The sequence below is a fragment of the Cotesia typhae genome, unplaced genomic scaffold, assembly GCF_013202065.1.
Source record: "Cotesia typhae breed Kobodo isofemale line unplaced genomic scaffold, CoteBio_Ctyphae contig_5, whole genome shotgun sequence".
Lineage (NCBI taxonomy): Eukaryota > Metazoa > Arthropoda > Insecta > Hymenoptera > Braconidae > Cotesia > Cotesia typhae.
Window position 1 is genome coordinate 5862913 of NW_027423757.1, and position 13105 is coordinate 5876017.

Here is a 13105-nt window from a genome sequence, read left to right on the forward strand (position 1 = left end):
CATTAACTTGAAATGCAGTTGTGGGAGCATAAATTACGTCCTCCTGAATAGAATAAACCATAAAAACTTAAACAATGAGCACAGTAAGGACATGCAGACTCGATAATGCATATTCTACACAGTAACAATGTTGTGAACCACGATGATACCACGCGTATAACAGCTCGAAGCATCGAGAATCGAGTATCCACGAGAGTCAACGATCCGTTGGATTTGCACGACATTACACGAGTCACCAGTGACGGATCGACGATTGGAAATAGGAATCCTGTGAATCGTCGGTGGATTCGATCACCGCTATAATTACTTAATCGTGCTTGCGTCCGTTCCTCACCCTCTACTCCCGTATATTTCATCGACAAGCACATCGTTTTCACCAGTTTATATGTATCCGATTTTATTGATCTCTATTTCTGAAAAGTATTTTCATAAAACACCTTACAAGCTTACAATACCGTGCTTTCTACTTTTATACCCATGAAAAATTTTTCTGATATGGCTATGAGCAAATTTGATGTCCATATATGGCTTAATATCGATACTGCCATTCTAATACGTCGTATCCCACAAAATTTGACATATTGACTTTTTTTTTTTTTTTTTTTTTTTTTTTTTTAAATAGAATCATAACAATATTATTCAAGTGATGTTAAAAATTTAAAGGTCAAAAAGTTCAATAACTATTTTTAAATAAAGATTTTCATCCGTCGAATCCCATTTAATCAATGTTAAAAATAAACTGTTTTTACCGTCTGCAGTACAGTTTTTTAAATGTGGGATACTTTTTTAAATAATTTTATTTAAAATTAAAAAAAAAATTTATACCTTAATGAGCGTAATAAAATCAAAAAATGAATTATCAAAATATATAAATAAAACGAGATCTGAAATTGTTGAGTAAAAACGAGGAATCATAAAAAATCACTGAATTTAATCACATTTAACTAAATTGTAACAATTTATAAATAATCTAAATACATGAATGCTATGAATAAAGATTTTTAAAAAGCAAAAAAAAATTTTTTTCACGCTTCCTGCCTATAGTTTTTTATTTTCATTTCTTTCCAACTAAAACGCATCGGATTATGTTTAAGGGTACGGAAAGCAAAAAAGTAATAAAATTTTATAAAATGTTCAAAATTAATTTTATATTTTTCAAATTGTCAATAAAAATTTCTAAAATAAAAAAAAAATGTCATTCTCGTAAGAAGCTTATCTGACATTGATTTTTAGTTTAATCAGCTACTAAACCAACTTTTGTCTAATACGACATTTTGATTGACGTGCACAATTCTAGAAAAAATACAAAATTATAATTAACTAATTTTTGATTCTTATTCATGGTCTGATGTGGCCATCTATATGACCAAATCAAGTCAAATTAGATCATTTTTTCACGGGTTTGTTACTATGTACATATATCTTCCACGTAGTATGTACGTGTGTAGAAATGTTTGAGTACATTATCGTTGGTAAAATCTTCATGGGTTCTCGTTCCGCGACAAGTGAACATTTTAGTGTAGGAAAATGATGCGTGTTTTGATACGATTCCGAAAAATAAAAGGCAATGCTGTTACATGTCCATGTGTACATAAGTTTATATATGTGTTTTGTTACATCTAGACGTAGAAATATGTATTATTATCAAAACAATGTGTATCGACTCGACGAACAACGACGTGAACTAAATTTTATTTTTTTTTTTTTTTTTTTTAGCAATTTCTTTTCTTTTGTCACGATCGCCCTTATTTTATTGTAGTATACTGTAATAAATATACATTTGTGTGTGGATATGAAAACATCAACGGAGGTATAGCATGTGACTTTGGTGATATACTCTCACTTATTTTTACACAATAATCCAATCGCATGATGAGAGAACAATAGTAACAACCCTCTTTGTCACACCCCATTTGTCCAGACATGTAGACTTTTGGCTACTTTCGAGAACTTTGATAACATATACGAAGAAAAAAATTATTGTATGATTATTAGTTATGAAGAAATATGTGACTAATAACAACAAGTTTCGATAAATAACAGACACAAACAATGACTAATAACTAATAGTTATAACAACAATAAGTAATATACGGTATTCTTTTTTCTTCATTATTATTATTATTATTATTATTATTTTATAATTTGAATGAGTAGTCACCTGGCGTTTCTCAATTAACGTAAATACACTTGATCCAATAGAGTGACATTCCTACGTTATCAAAATAATTACCATTCAGTTCACAGATGGAGTTAGACTGATTCCCCAAGTTTCCATTCTATTAGACACCCGGGGCTTCACCTACTGCTAAAAGTTTTCGGTAAGCTTCGTGAGCGTTTGCAACTATATCTTTCGGTTATGCAGACAGACATAGTCATAAATGTGCACATATATATTATATGTTATATATTATGTGTTATATGTCTTGAGACTAGACCGTAACTCGCGGTAAAGTGAAACGCTGATGAATGACATTCACTTGCAGTTATTTTACTCGAGTTATGTCGAATGCATTTGAGATATACTACTTATTACACTGAATCTTAGTAATTTATTGTGGAATATAACACGCCACTGAATAGATCATTTAATAAATAATAAAAGAAAGTGTTTTTTTTTCTAAGGTTGTATTGTCAGTCGTAGCATTGTTGTTCAGAATTAAAAAAAATTTTGTCTTTAAATACATTATGGTAAGTTCAGATTTTATCACAAATTAAGACGATGAAAAAAAAAATAGGGATATTAAATATTTTCGATAGTTAAAAGACAGATTTCAAAGCAGTAATAGCAGTAATTAATGAAAATAACTCGCAATATCAATAGTATTACTTAAATTACACTTCAAAATATAAGCCTCTAAGAAATGTATAAGTATAAAAAAAATAGAATAATGTGACATATATGTAAAAAAAAAAAAAAAAAAAAAAAAACATAATAATAATCGTGATGGTAATGAATAAAAAAAACGAACCGGTGTTGGGCGTGCGGAATGTACAATTTTGTCTCTCGTGGGAATACAGCCCTCACTCGGTGTTTCGCGCTCCGAATTCCCGGGGTGGCTGTCGGGGCTCGATAACTTTATCTTGCCTATTAACCGCGGGATTCGAGAATTTCCGAGCAAACCGGACCATCAGATATTCAAGAAATTCCACAAACTCCGTGTAAAACAATACAACGCAGACAGTAAATGACAACCTTCGTAAATTTAATATTGTTATTTATCACTATTCAATCGGATTTTTGTAATAAAATTTTATAAAAACTCACAGCATATTTGCAGTAAAAATTTTTTATTGAGAAATATTGTCGATAAAATGGTAAAACAGGCAGGGATTCATTTTATTCGAAGCAAAAATTTCAGGGAGCTTTAGGGGCAATAAATATTTCCATGTTGAGCAAATAAAAAATGACTAACCAAGTATAAAAGTGTCGGTGTTTAACTCAAGAACAAGCTGAGGGAGTGTAATAACTCTAAATATCAGGAGGGTCAAAACGACATTTCCGTTTCTCTCGATTAGTTTCGCCCTTAGGTGTTATCTATTCCCTCGAATGCATATCCTCTTCAAGACACACAGTACAAAGCAAAAGTACACAGAGAAACGTCGTGGGAAAGCACAATGCAGAGAAAATATCTTCAGGAATTAACTCCTCTCGCGAATACTCGCGGTAGCATCAATCAACTTTTCTTCGCCTTCGCCTTAGATCTTGGTTTTATTTTTCACTCCTCCTTCCTTCTTCTTCTACTTCCCATCCCTCTTTTTTCTCTATTTTTCTTAGCTGGTTGTTTCCCTTAACCCGTGTATAGCTTCGATGTGTAGAGCAAGTATGTGTTTGAAGAAGTCGATATTGCCTTCCGCTCGATTGTCCGCCCAATGAAGCGGCTCTTCACTTGAAAGATATTATTTTCCGAGACCGTTATCACTTTGAATTATTGGCAGTTAATTTTAAATGAAAATTCTCATCTAAAGTACTTATTCATTGACTTCATTTTTTAATCTATACCAACAGAGTCATTTTTCATCCATCAACAAAAGTTATATTATAACTATAACTAGAATAATTATAAGGTATTCTGTTTTCTCTTATTCTTATTTTTCTCGTCATAAAATTTTAGTCGACTTTAATTATGAACAAAAATATTCAAGAAGACATAAAAGAAAGAAATTAAAACTGACTAATGAAATTATTAGCATAATACATTTTTTTGAATATTCAATAGCCATTATATATGTATAATATATACAGTTGATGACTGTAACGGAGAGGGAAAAAATGAATACCGCTGTAGGCTATTTCGTCAGATAAAAAAAAAATAAAACTATTGCGTACTGGTAGAAACTTGGAAATCCTTTTATCCATTCGCGACAGTGGGTCGTCGTCTTGGGACGACAGACGTGCCCGAAGGGCACACCAATCTACATTCAGCAAAACTTTACTGTGCTGTCACTGTATATATATATATATATATATATATATATATATATCCGAACAAAAACAGTTTCACTGTAAAAAAATCGTGCCAAGTCCACGTTCATAAGACTATTAAGAAAAAAAAATTTTTGTAAATTTAAAAATTAAAAGAAACAATTTTGGAACGTATTTAGTGTGCGTAGTTACGAAATATTTCACTTTTTATGAAATTCCTAAATTGTATCTACTAGGACACTTAAAAAAAATTGAAGTACACAATAACGCACACCAAGTACGTTCCAAAATTGTTTCTTTTAATTTTTAAATTTACAAAAATTTTTTTAATTTTCGAAAATCATATACAACCATATCGGTTACTTGGATTTTTATTTTTTATTTGATATCTTTTTGTAAAGAAATAAAATTTTTTTTTCTTAATAGTCTTATGAACGTGGACTTGGCACGATTTTTTTACAGTGAAACTGTTTTTGTTCGGATTTCAGTTTTTTTTGTAATTATAATAAAAATTGACAATTTTAATTTAATACATTTCCGGTGGCAAACTATCCCCTTTAAGCTATAGTTCATGTAAAAGTTATTCTTGCGCCGCCTGGCGTGTGTAATTGCAAGCTGTCAAATATCTTTTTTTCACTGTAGTTTCCCATCTATTATAAGATTAGCATGCATCGTTATATTATTTAGTCTCTGGCCGTCCGCTTTTTACATAAGAAAAAAGTTAAAATCTAAAAATCTGGGTCGCTATAGTTTGTGCTGATTATTTTTAATAATTTTAAATAGAAATTATAAAGATAATTGATAATAATCAAGTAATACGCGTAATAAAAAGCATGAACTACTATTATAAAATATCATATAAAAAAAAAATCAAATTAAATTTGAAAAAAAACTTGTAACCTCAAAAAACGATTCTGCTTACGGTATATACACACTCGGTAGTCTGGCTTGAGAACGGAACTTGGCGCCAGATTCTACTGAATCTGTTGATATATATATATATATATATATATATATATATATATATATATATATATATATATATATATATATAGATTTTTTTTTGTTAAAATATACATATATATGTGTATTATACAGAAAGATATAGATTACAAATGCATGTATGCGTTTGAAAAGGCCTCGTTAAGTATAGCAAAACGATATTATTCTGGCAGGAGCTGAGATCGTGACTCTTCCTTAACGAACCGCCCAGAAGCCGTAAATTTTTTTTATCCTCGACTCACTCTTCCCTCTACTATTACTACTACTACTACTACAACTACTATTTTTTCTTCCTTGATTTTTTGTTATTTTACATTAACTCATCACCTGGCAATTGTACGCGTGCACACTGTCTTGTCGAGTGAGTTAGATAGTTGGCTCTCGAGTCTACCGAGGGTGGATTCATGTAAAATTCATCCGGCTCTTCGGGTTGAACGGCAGACGAGCGAAGGGGGACAAAAAGGACACTGATGGTGGTTCAAGTTCCGTTAAATTTCATTTATTGCTCAGTAAGCGCAATTGTTCACCGCCTTTTTTCTTTCATTTTTGAGTACCTTTCCAATCAATAATTATCACATTAACATTTTTACTTTTAGAATCTCTGCCACTGCCATTGCATTAATATGTCTGTGTACTGCTATATGCAAAATACTGCATGGCAAATTGGAATTTTATTTAAAAAGTTACTCGTATTAAGTTGTTTATTTTTTTCTTTATTCTCAGAACATAAAGTTTGCCTTCGTACCATTGTATTTTTTTTTACAACTCTACCTCTACTCATGATGAAGTAAATAAAGCCCTGAGAAACTTAAGACCCTGATTTTTATTCAGCGTCACGCTGTTTACAAAAACCGTTCTCAATCTTTCTACTAACTTTGTACGGGCTTACTATAGTATAGTATTTGAGGCACATAAGAATTAATGATAAGGAAATTAAAGCTTTTTTACATTTGTTATGGATAAGAACGATACAGTTTTAATTGAAAAATTTTCATAAGATTTTTTACAAAATTAAATTTTGTAACTACGAGCTTATAGAACCTTCATACACATATATACCCAAGTATATATAAGTAATCAAATCAGTTAATTGCCTTGGTACTCCGTACATCTTATTGCAATATAGCTCGTGGAAATCTCAACTGTCGCTAATTAATCAGTGCGCGTACTACCAGCGCGGTTGTGTTAATTGAAGTAACCTTATTAGTAAAACATACCGACAGATACGCTCGAGCGATTCGTATTTAATCCTCCGTACATTTTATACTTAAATAGATAAACGGCATACGTACGGGTTTATACATCTTTGTAATTAATTTTTTACAAGTTCATTACTCAAATTTAGAGACAAAAATTTATAAAATTAAACTTGCAATTAAAATTTAATCAAATAGATGGAATTTAATTGACATTTACATTTAGTTTTAATTTTATCGCTGAATTTCTGACATTACATAAAAATGTTTGATGACGGTTCGATCTGATGTAAAACGAAAGAAAAATTAATATTTCAACACACTTCAGACGAATGATGAGAGACAAATTTATTACTACGATTTCAATGAACAAACACGGAAAAAAGTAAACTGTAAAATTCACTCGGATTCCGGTTACTTTTTACAGTTTCAAACTGTACAGTGGACATCGGGGAGGCAAAAATGTAAATATTACAAATCTAAATGTAGAAAGTATAAAAGCCACAATTTATAATTTAATATCCAAAATAAGTGATTAGTAGCGGTCACTATAGTAAATAACGACTCTTTCAACTTTAAAAATTACAGTTTCAAACAGTAAAAATTGCCATTTCAATGTGTAGTCGATACTATCATACCGAGTAAATTGTGACTATGACTATAGTAAATAACAACAGTGGTTTTATAAATTTTACAGTTTCAAACAGTAAAAATCGCCATTTTAATATGTATTTTATAATATCACGCCAAGTAATTTTTAAAAATAATAATAGTAAATAACAACCCTGATTATTTAAATTTTATAGTTTTAAATATTATTTTCGGATATAATTTATTAAATTTGCTATCGGGATTAATAAAAAAATTAACAATAAAAAAAAACTATAAATAAAAAAAATTTTTTTTTATTTTGTCTTTTTTTTTGTTTAATTAATATATTTTTTTTTTTACATTCTTTATTTTCGGAGTTTTTTAGAGGAGCTGGAGGAGGGGATAAGATTTCAATCACATTTACATTCATTCATTGTGAAGAAGTCTTACGCTTGCCTTAAAAATAAATTCAGAAAAATATTGCCCTAACCGAGTTCCGAATAGTAACCTTAACGCACGCGAGACTATCACCTAACCGCAACGCTATAAGAACGTTGGAGGGTCATTTTTGTCAGAAGTTTTATTAACCACGTATTTCTAGCTATTTTGGCAGTGTTGAAATCGGTGCTGTCCAACACGTGTTAAAAAAGTCAGGTTCAAAAACAAAGAAAACAAGCCGGACTCATAACGCGATTCGACTGTAGTACATGCTAATGCTCTGCAAGAGCACTAACGTTACAAATAAGGAGAAGGGGAAGGTCCTACACTCTGGGAGAATTTAACGTTTGAAACAGTAAAAATTCTACTTTTAAAATGTATATTTTACCCGTCGAAGCACATCAATAATTACAGTTCCATCTTTAGCGTTGCGTTTAAAATTTACCATTTTACTTTGTAAATATTGACGTTGCTTATATAAAAATTTACTAACTGTAGTTTATATTTTTTAAATATCATACGATCATTTTTTACATACGAAATTATAAATATCAAAGTCAAAGTTCTTAATTATTATACTTTAACATTTTCGACTTTCACATAGCGATTATTACTGTTTGAAATAGTATTTTTTAGCGTGTAAATAATAAATTATAGCATTTAAATAATAAATATTACATAGTGACTAGTAAAATCACGATTTTACTGTTTGAAATGGTAATTTTTATCAATTGATCATTACTTATTACAACTCGACTATCATTTATTACAGTTTACTTTTTTCCGTGAATGTATCCGAGATTCGTTAAATTGGAATATATATTTGATGATTATTCATTTTTAGTAACTTTTAATTAATTATTAAAAAGATGTATTCACTGCAGGTACTTCAAGGAAGTTAGTAATGCATGAATATTGGTTGACTAAATAATACATAAATTTAATTTTAGACGGAACTGTAATAAACGTTCATTAAAAATAGATAAGTTATATTTATAGATCGTACGTCGTTTCTCTCAGTTTTCAGTCTGATGTTACAAGATTAATTAACTCGGAATAATAATTCTATTTAAAATTCAAGTTTGATAAAATAAACATTTATATACGATGGAAAAAAGATTCTAGCGTAATAAATGCTTGCGTCTAAAAATGATTTCAGCTATTTTTTTTATTAAGAGTTTGTTCATTTTTTTTTAAGTAGAAAAGAAATACAGTTTATTAATTTTAAATAAAAAATAAGAACTGTGAAGCAATTAACTGAAGTAAATGATTCAGTGTTGATGGCAATAATTAAAAGAATAGAAATTCTAATAATATAATTTTCGGTATACTTATAATTTAAAAAAAAGTTTAATTAATATTAAGACCAAAGTGGGAATAAATTTTTTTTTTTGACTGAACGATTTATAATAATATTACTGTCTAGCATGAGAATAAAATGATAATGTGTGTATAAAAAGTGTATTATTCAAATTACTAGTAACTTTTTGTGTACAAATGGTCTATATATGGATGATGTAGGCAAAAAGGTTTTTATATCACATAAAGTTTTGCTTGGAAGGCCCATCAAATTGAGTGACAGGGTTATTTGGAAAGTTTGGCTGCTGTTATCACGCTGATGAATCCGCGAATATCAAATAAATGTCAAAGTCAGATTTATCCGGGTAAAGTTTCTTGCGAATTCCGAACAATTTAAAGAACAAAGTGTCGAGAAGCACAGCCAGTCGGTGAAAAAGTGCAAGTTTGAGTATAGCGAATGAAGAAAAGTTAAGTTTAAGTAATAAAAATGAAAAGAATGAGATGAGAAGATGAAAGAAGGGATGCAAATAACAAAAATTTTGTTCCCGTAAGAGCCAGAATGGAATTCCGCTATACAAGTGGAGGAGTAAACGGCAAAGTTCAATAATTAAGAGTGAACCCTAGGCTAGGTCGTTCAAGTTTCTCCGCTCCGGCATCGTTAATATTAAATTTCTTCATCGCTAAGATGCCCGAATAATGCGCTACGAACTTTGAGATATCTTGTACCAGCGGAGCTTATACCCCTTTGACTATATGCAATTTAATAATATGTAACACCTTTCTATTTAATCTATTTAACCCAAATTTACACCTTTTTTTTTATATTAAAATTTGTTGGAGATCCAAATGCATAATCAATTTTATAATTGAATTGAAATTATTTCAGGTGTAAATCTGAAAATTGTTCCTTAAAGTACGAACTTTTATTTTTAACCATAAAATCAACATGATTATATTTTTTTGGCATCCAATTTTTTCTTAAAGTTTGTCAAAGGTCGAATAATTAAAAAAAAAAAAAAGTATGAATGACACTTTTTCGACTTGAAACAATTTTAAAAAAATAAAAAATTTGACATCTAAAAAAAAATTTTTTCTATTTCAAATAGTTTTTAATTATGTATAAAATACCAAAAAAATTCTAGAAATTGATAAAATTTTGAAAATAAATTTTATTAAATATTTATTTCAATTTTTTTTCACCTTTCAAAGCTTTATAATTAATTGAAAAAAATTTTGTTTCGACTATTTTTAGATTTTTTATGGTCAAAAATTAGGTGACCCTTGCTTTCAAACAATCACTGTCAATTTAATTAAGAAGTATTAAATTTAATTTAAGAAAAATGTTCGGATCATGCATTCGATTTCCCTAATGTAATATGGCGGAATAATCTAATGATTGCCTCAACAGTTAGATTCATTGATTTTCAGGATTAAGGATTAACACAATTACTCGATTGAATTGTTTTATTGAAGATAATAATGAAGCGAAGAGAAAATTAAAGTGGGTTTCATTAGAAGGGTGTTGTTTAGCAACTATTAAACGATCGATAACTAGAGAAGCTGTCATGTTGGGCAATGTGGCCTCACCGCGACTCCATTCGAATTCTGTTTCCTGTCCCTGCACTACATATATAACACCAAAGCATAGTTTGAGCGAATGAGCTGATGCCAGCCGGCTCATCGACTCTGCCTTGCTTTGATCTCAATAGATCTCTCGGCATGTCGCCATCAGCATCAGCACCATCATCATCATCACCGTCATCGTCATCGTCATTATCATCATCATAATTATCATGCCCATACACTCTCTCAATCACGGCGCTTCCTATCACTCAACCGAATCCCCTTTCGGTTGAGTAAATTACACAAAATCATCTACGAGCTTTCGGTTAGTTAAAATAATTTTATTAACTTCATCTCAGTTTAAAATATTTAATGTTCAAGTTCCCCGAAACAAATCGTAGTCGATTGAAGAGAAAAAAACTGTTTAATATAAGTTTTTAATTTGACTCAAATATTGAAGAGAAAGTAAGATATTACGAAAAAAAAAAATCTAAAGCGAGAATAAATAAAAGGGTTTACAGAAGATAGGTATATTAATCGAAGTGCAAACTCACCACAAGTTCCGCTTGGATTCCCTGGGTGGTTGTTCGCTCTTGCTTTCTCGGTATTCCTACAAAACTCATCGCGTATCTGTGATTTATGCCGCAAAATACTCGCAAAGTTCAGCGAGCTTTTTGGGGAGAAGCATGCCGCACTTCACTAATTGCAACGAGACCTATTCCCCTTTATTCGTTCAATTCAGTTTTGCACCACCTGCGCTGGCTTTCTCTCTTTTCCTCTTATTATCCAGCTGCTCTTATTCTCGGCACATTGTCCTCGTCTCTGATTAATTCAGCGGTTTTTTCGGGATAATCCTCCTGCAACACAAATTAAAATAACTGAAACAAATTTATAAATTTGTTATACTTATTTTTTTCTGTGTTTCACCTCAATTTATGTTTGCGGAAAATTTTTTTAAAGTTTAATGGGAAATTGGGTATTAGAGTTTCTCGATAAGATAAAAAATTTCTATTAAAATGATAAATTGAATTTTATTCTCTAATCAATATTGATGGCTGCTAATTTAATTTTAGACATAAAATATTTTGTTATTTTTTTTTTTAACAATTTTTTTTAACTCTTAAAATTCCTTTGAACAAATTTTCATATATCAATATAATATACGCACTGATGTGATCAAATATGGCCTGATATAGGTTTAGGTTGATTTAGTATTGAAATTATCTAAGCTTTTCGAATTATAGAGAAAAAGTGATTCTTAAATTTGTATTAATTAAGATCAAAGTGCGCGCACACAATCAACAATTTAAATTTTTAGAAAAAATTTCTAAAATCACCTACTGGTGATTTATGTATGACCACTTTAGATCATTTTTGCACAGGTCGTAAAACATGTAAACATACAATTTCGATTATTTCCTTCAATTTTTTTAAGCCAGAAATTTTTTAATAAAGAAGAGTGTTTATTCATAACAAAACAAAATCTATCCTCCTCGAAACAAGGGAGGGTTCTGTTGGTAATTTATAAATATAATATTCGTCAACCATATAGAAGAATAAGTATAAGAGTAAAAAGTCTCACCCCGCACTTTACACACAATATATCTCATACAAAGATTTAGCTCTGATGTATGAATTCCATAGTAAGACACATACAAAGGCGAGAATTCTATAGGCACCCGGGGACAGGAGAAACGCCCTTAAATGGTGTTGGTTCTTCTTTTGTAAGTCCAGAAAGGACTCGTTCTACTTCAGAGTAGACTCAAGCATCCTTCTTCCTTGTACATGTATACGTGTTGGTTTACGTACCTAAGACTATGTGTATGTCCATACTTTATATGTAATGTACAAGCTCTAAACTCGAATGGAATTTTTTGTCGGACATCTGTGTTGTTGTATGGAATGCAGACACTTAAACAAAACATATGCCAAAAAACACTATTGAAATAATTCGCTCTGACATTACTCGATCGAGCGATAAAAATATTCATTTATATACACTAAAATGTTTTATGTAGTGAAAATATAATAAAAGTAATATTATTATTTTATAAGGTGAAATTTCTTGTGCAAATCGGCTGTAATGAATTTCACAAATGTTTTGATTACAAACATATTTACATTGATGAATTCAGGGGTGACTATGCAAATATACAAGTCGATTAATAGAAAAAAAAAAAAAAAAAAAAAAAAGTCGTGCTAGCAATCCTGCGTTTATTTTAGAGTATAGTAAATTCTACCCGAGACTTTTTTTTTTTTTTTTAATAACAAACTTAAATATTATTTTTTTGGGTTGAAAAATATTTATAAAGTGACGAGTATAAAAATAGTTATAAAAATATTTACTGAATTTTAATAAAATATTTACTCGTATATTCAAGTCTCAACAGTTCTCGAGATTTAGAGAGTTTTAATTAACTGTTTACCGTCACAAATGAGTGAGAATTAAATGAATTATATAAAAGATCCTTGTTGAAGGTTGTTGGTAAAAGAGGTAGAAAAATATTTAACGGTTCTTAAATTTTTACGAGACTTGAACTTTTAGTCCATTAAAGTTCGAGTACAAGATCAAATATTGGTAAAATGAAAA

The 13105-nt window shown here is 30.0% G+C and overlaps 1 protein-coding gene across 1 annotated transcript in view; it reads right to left on the reverse strand.

Annotated features, from left to right (window-relative positions):
* The window catches only part of Rpiiic53 (RNA polymerase III subunit C53), a 160432-nt gene that overhangs the window by 75375 nt on the left and 71952 nt on the right, over positions 1 to 13105 (reverse strand). The window contains exon 3 of the mRNA XM_074247849.1: positions 11070 to 11372. The gene's annotated coding sequence lies outside the window, so the exon portion shown is untranslated. The remainder of the gene's footprint in view (positions 1 to 11069; positions 11373 to 13105) is intronic.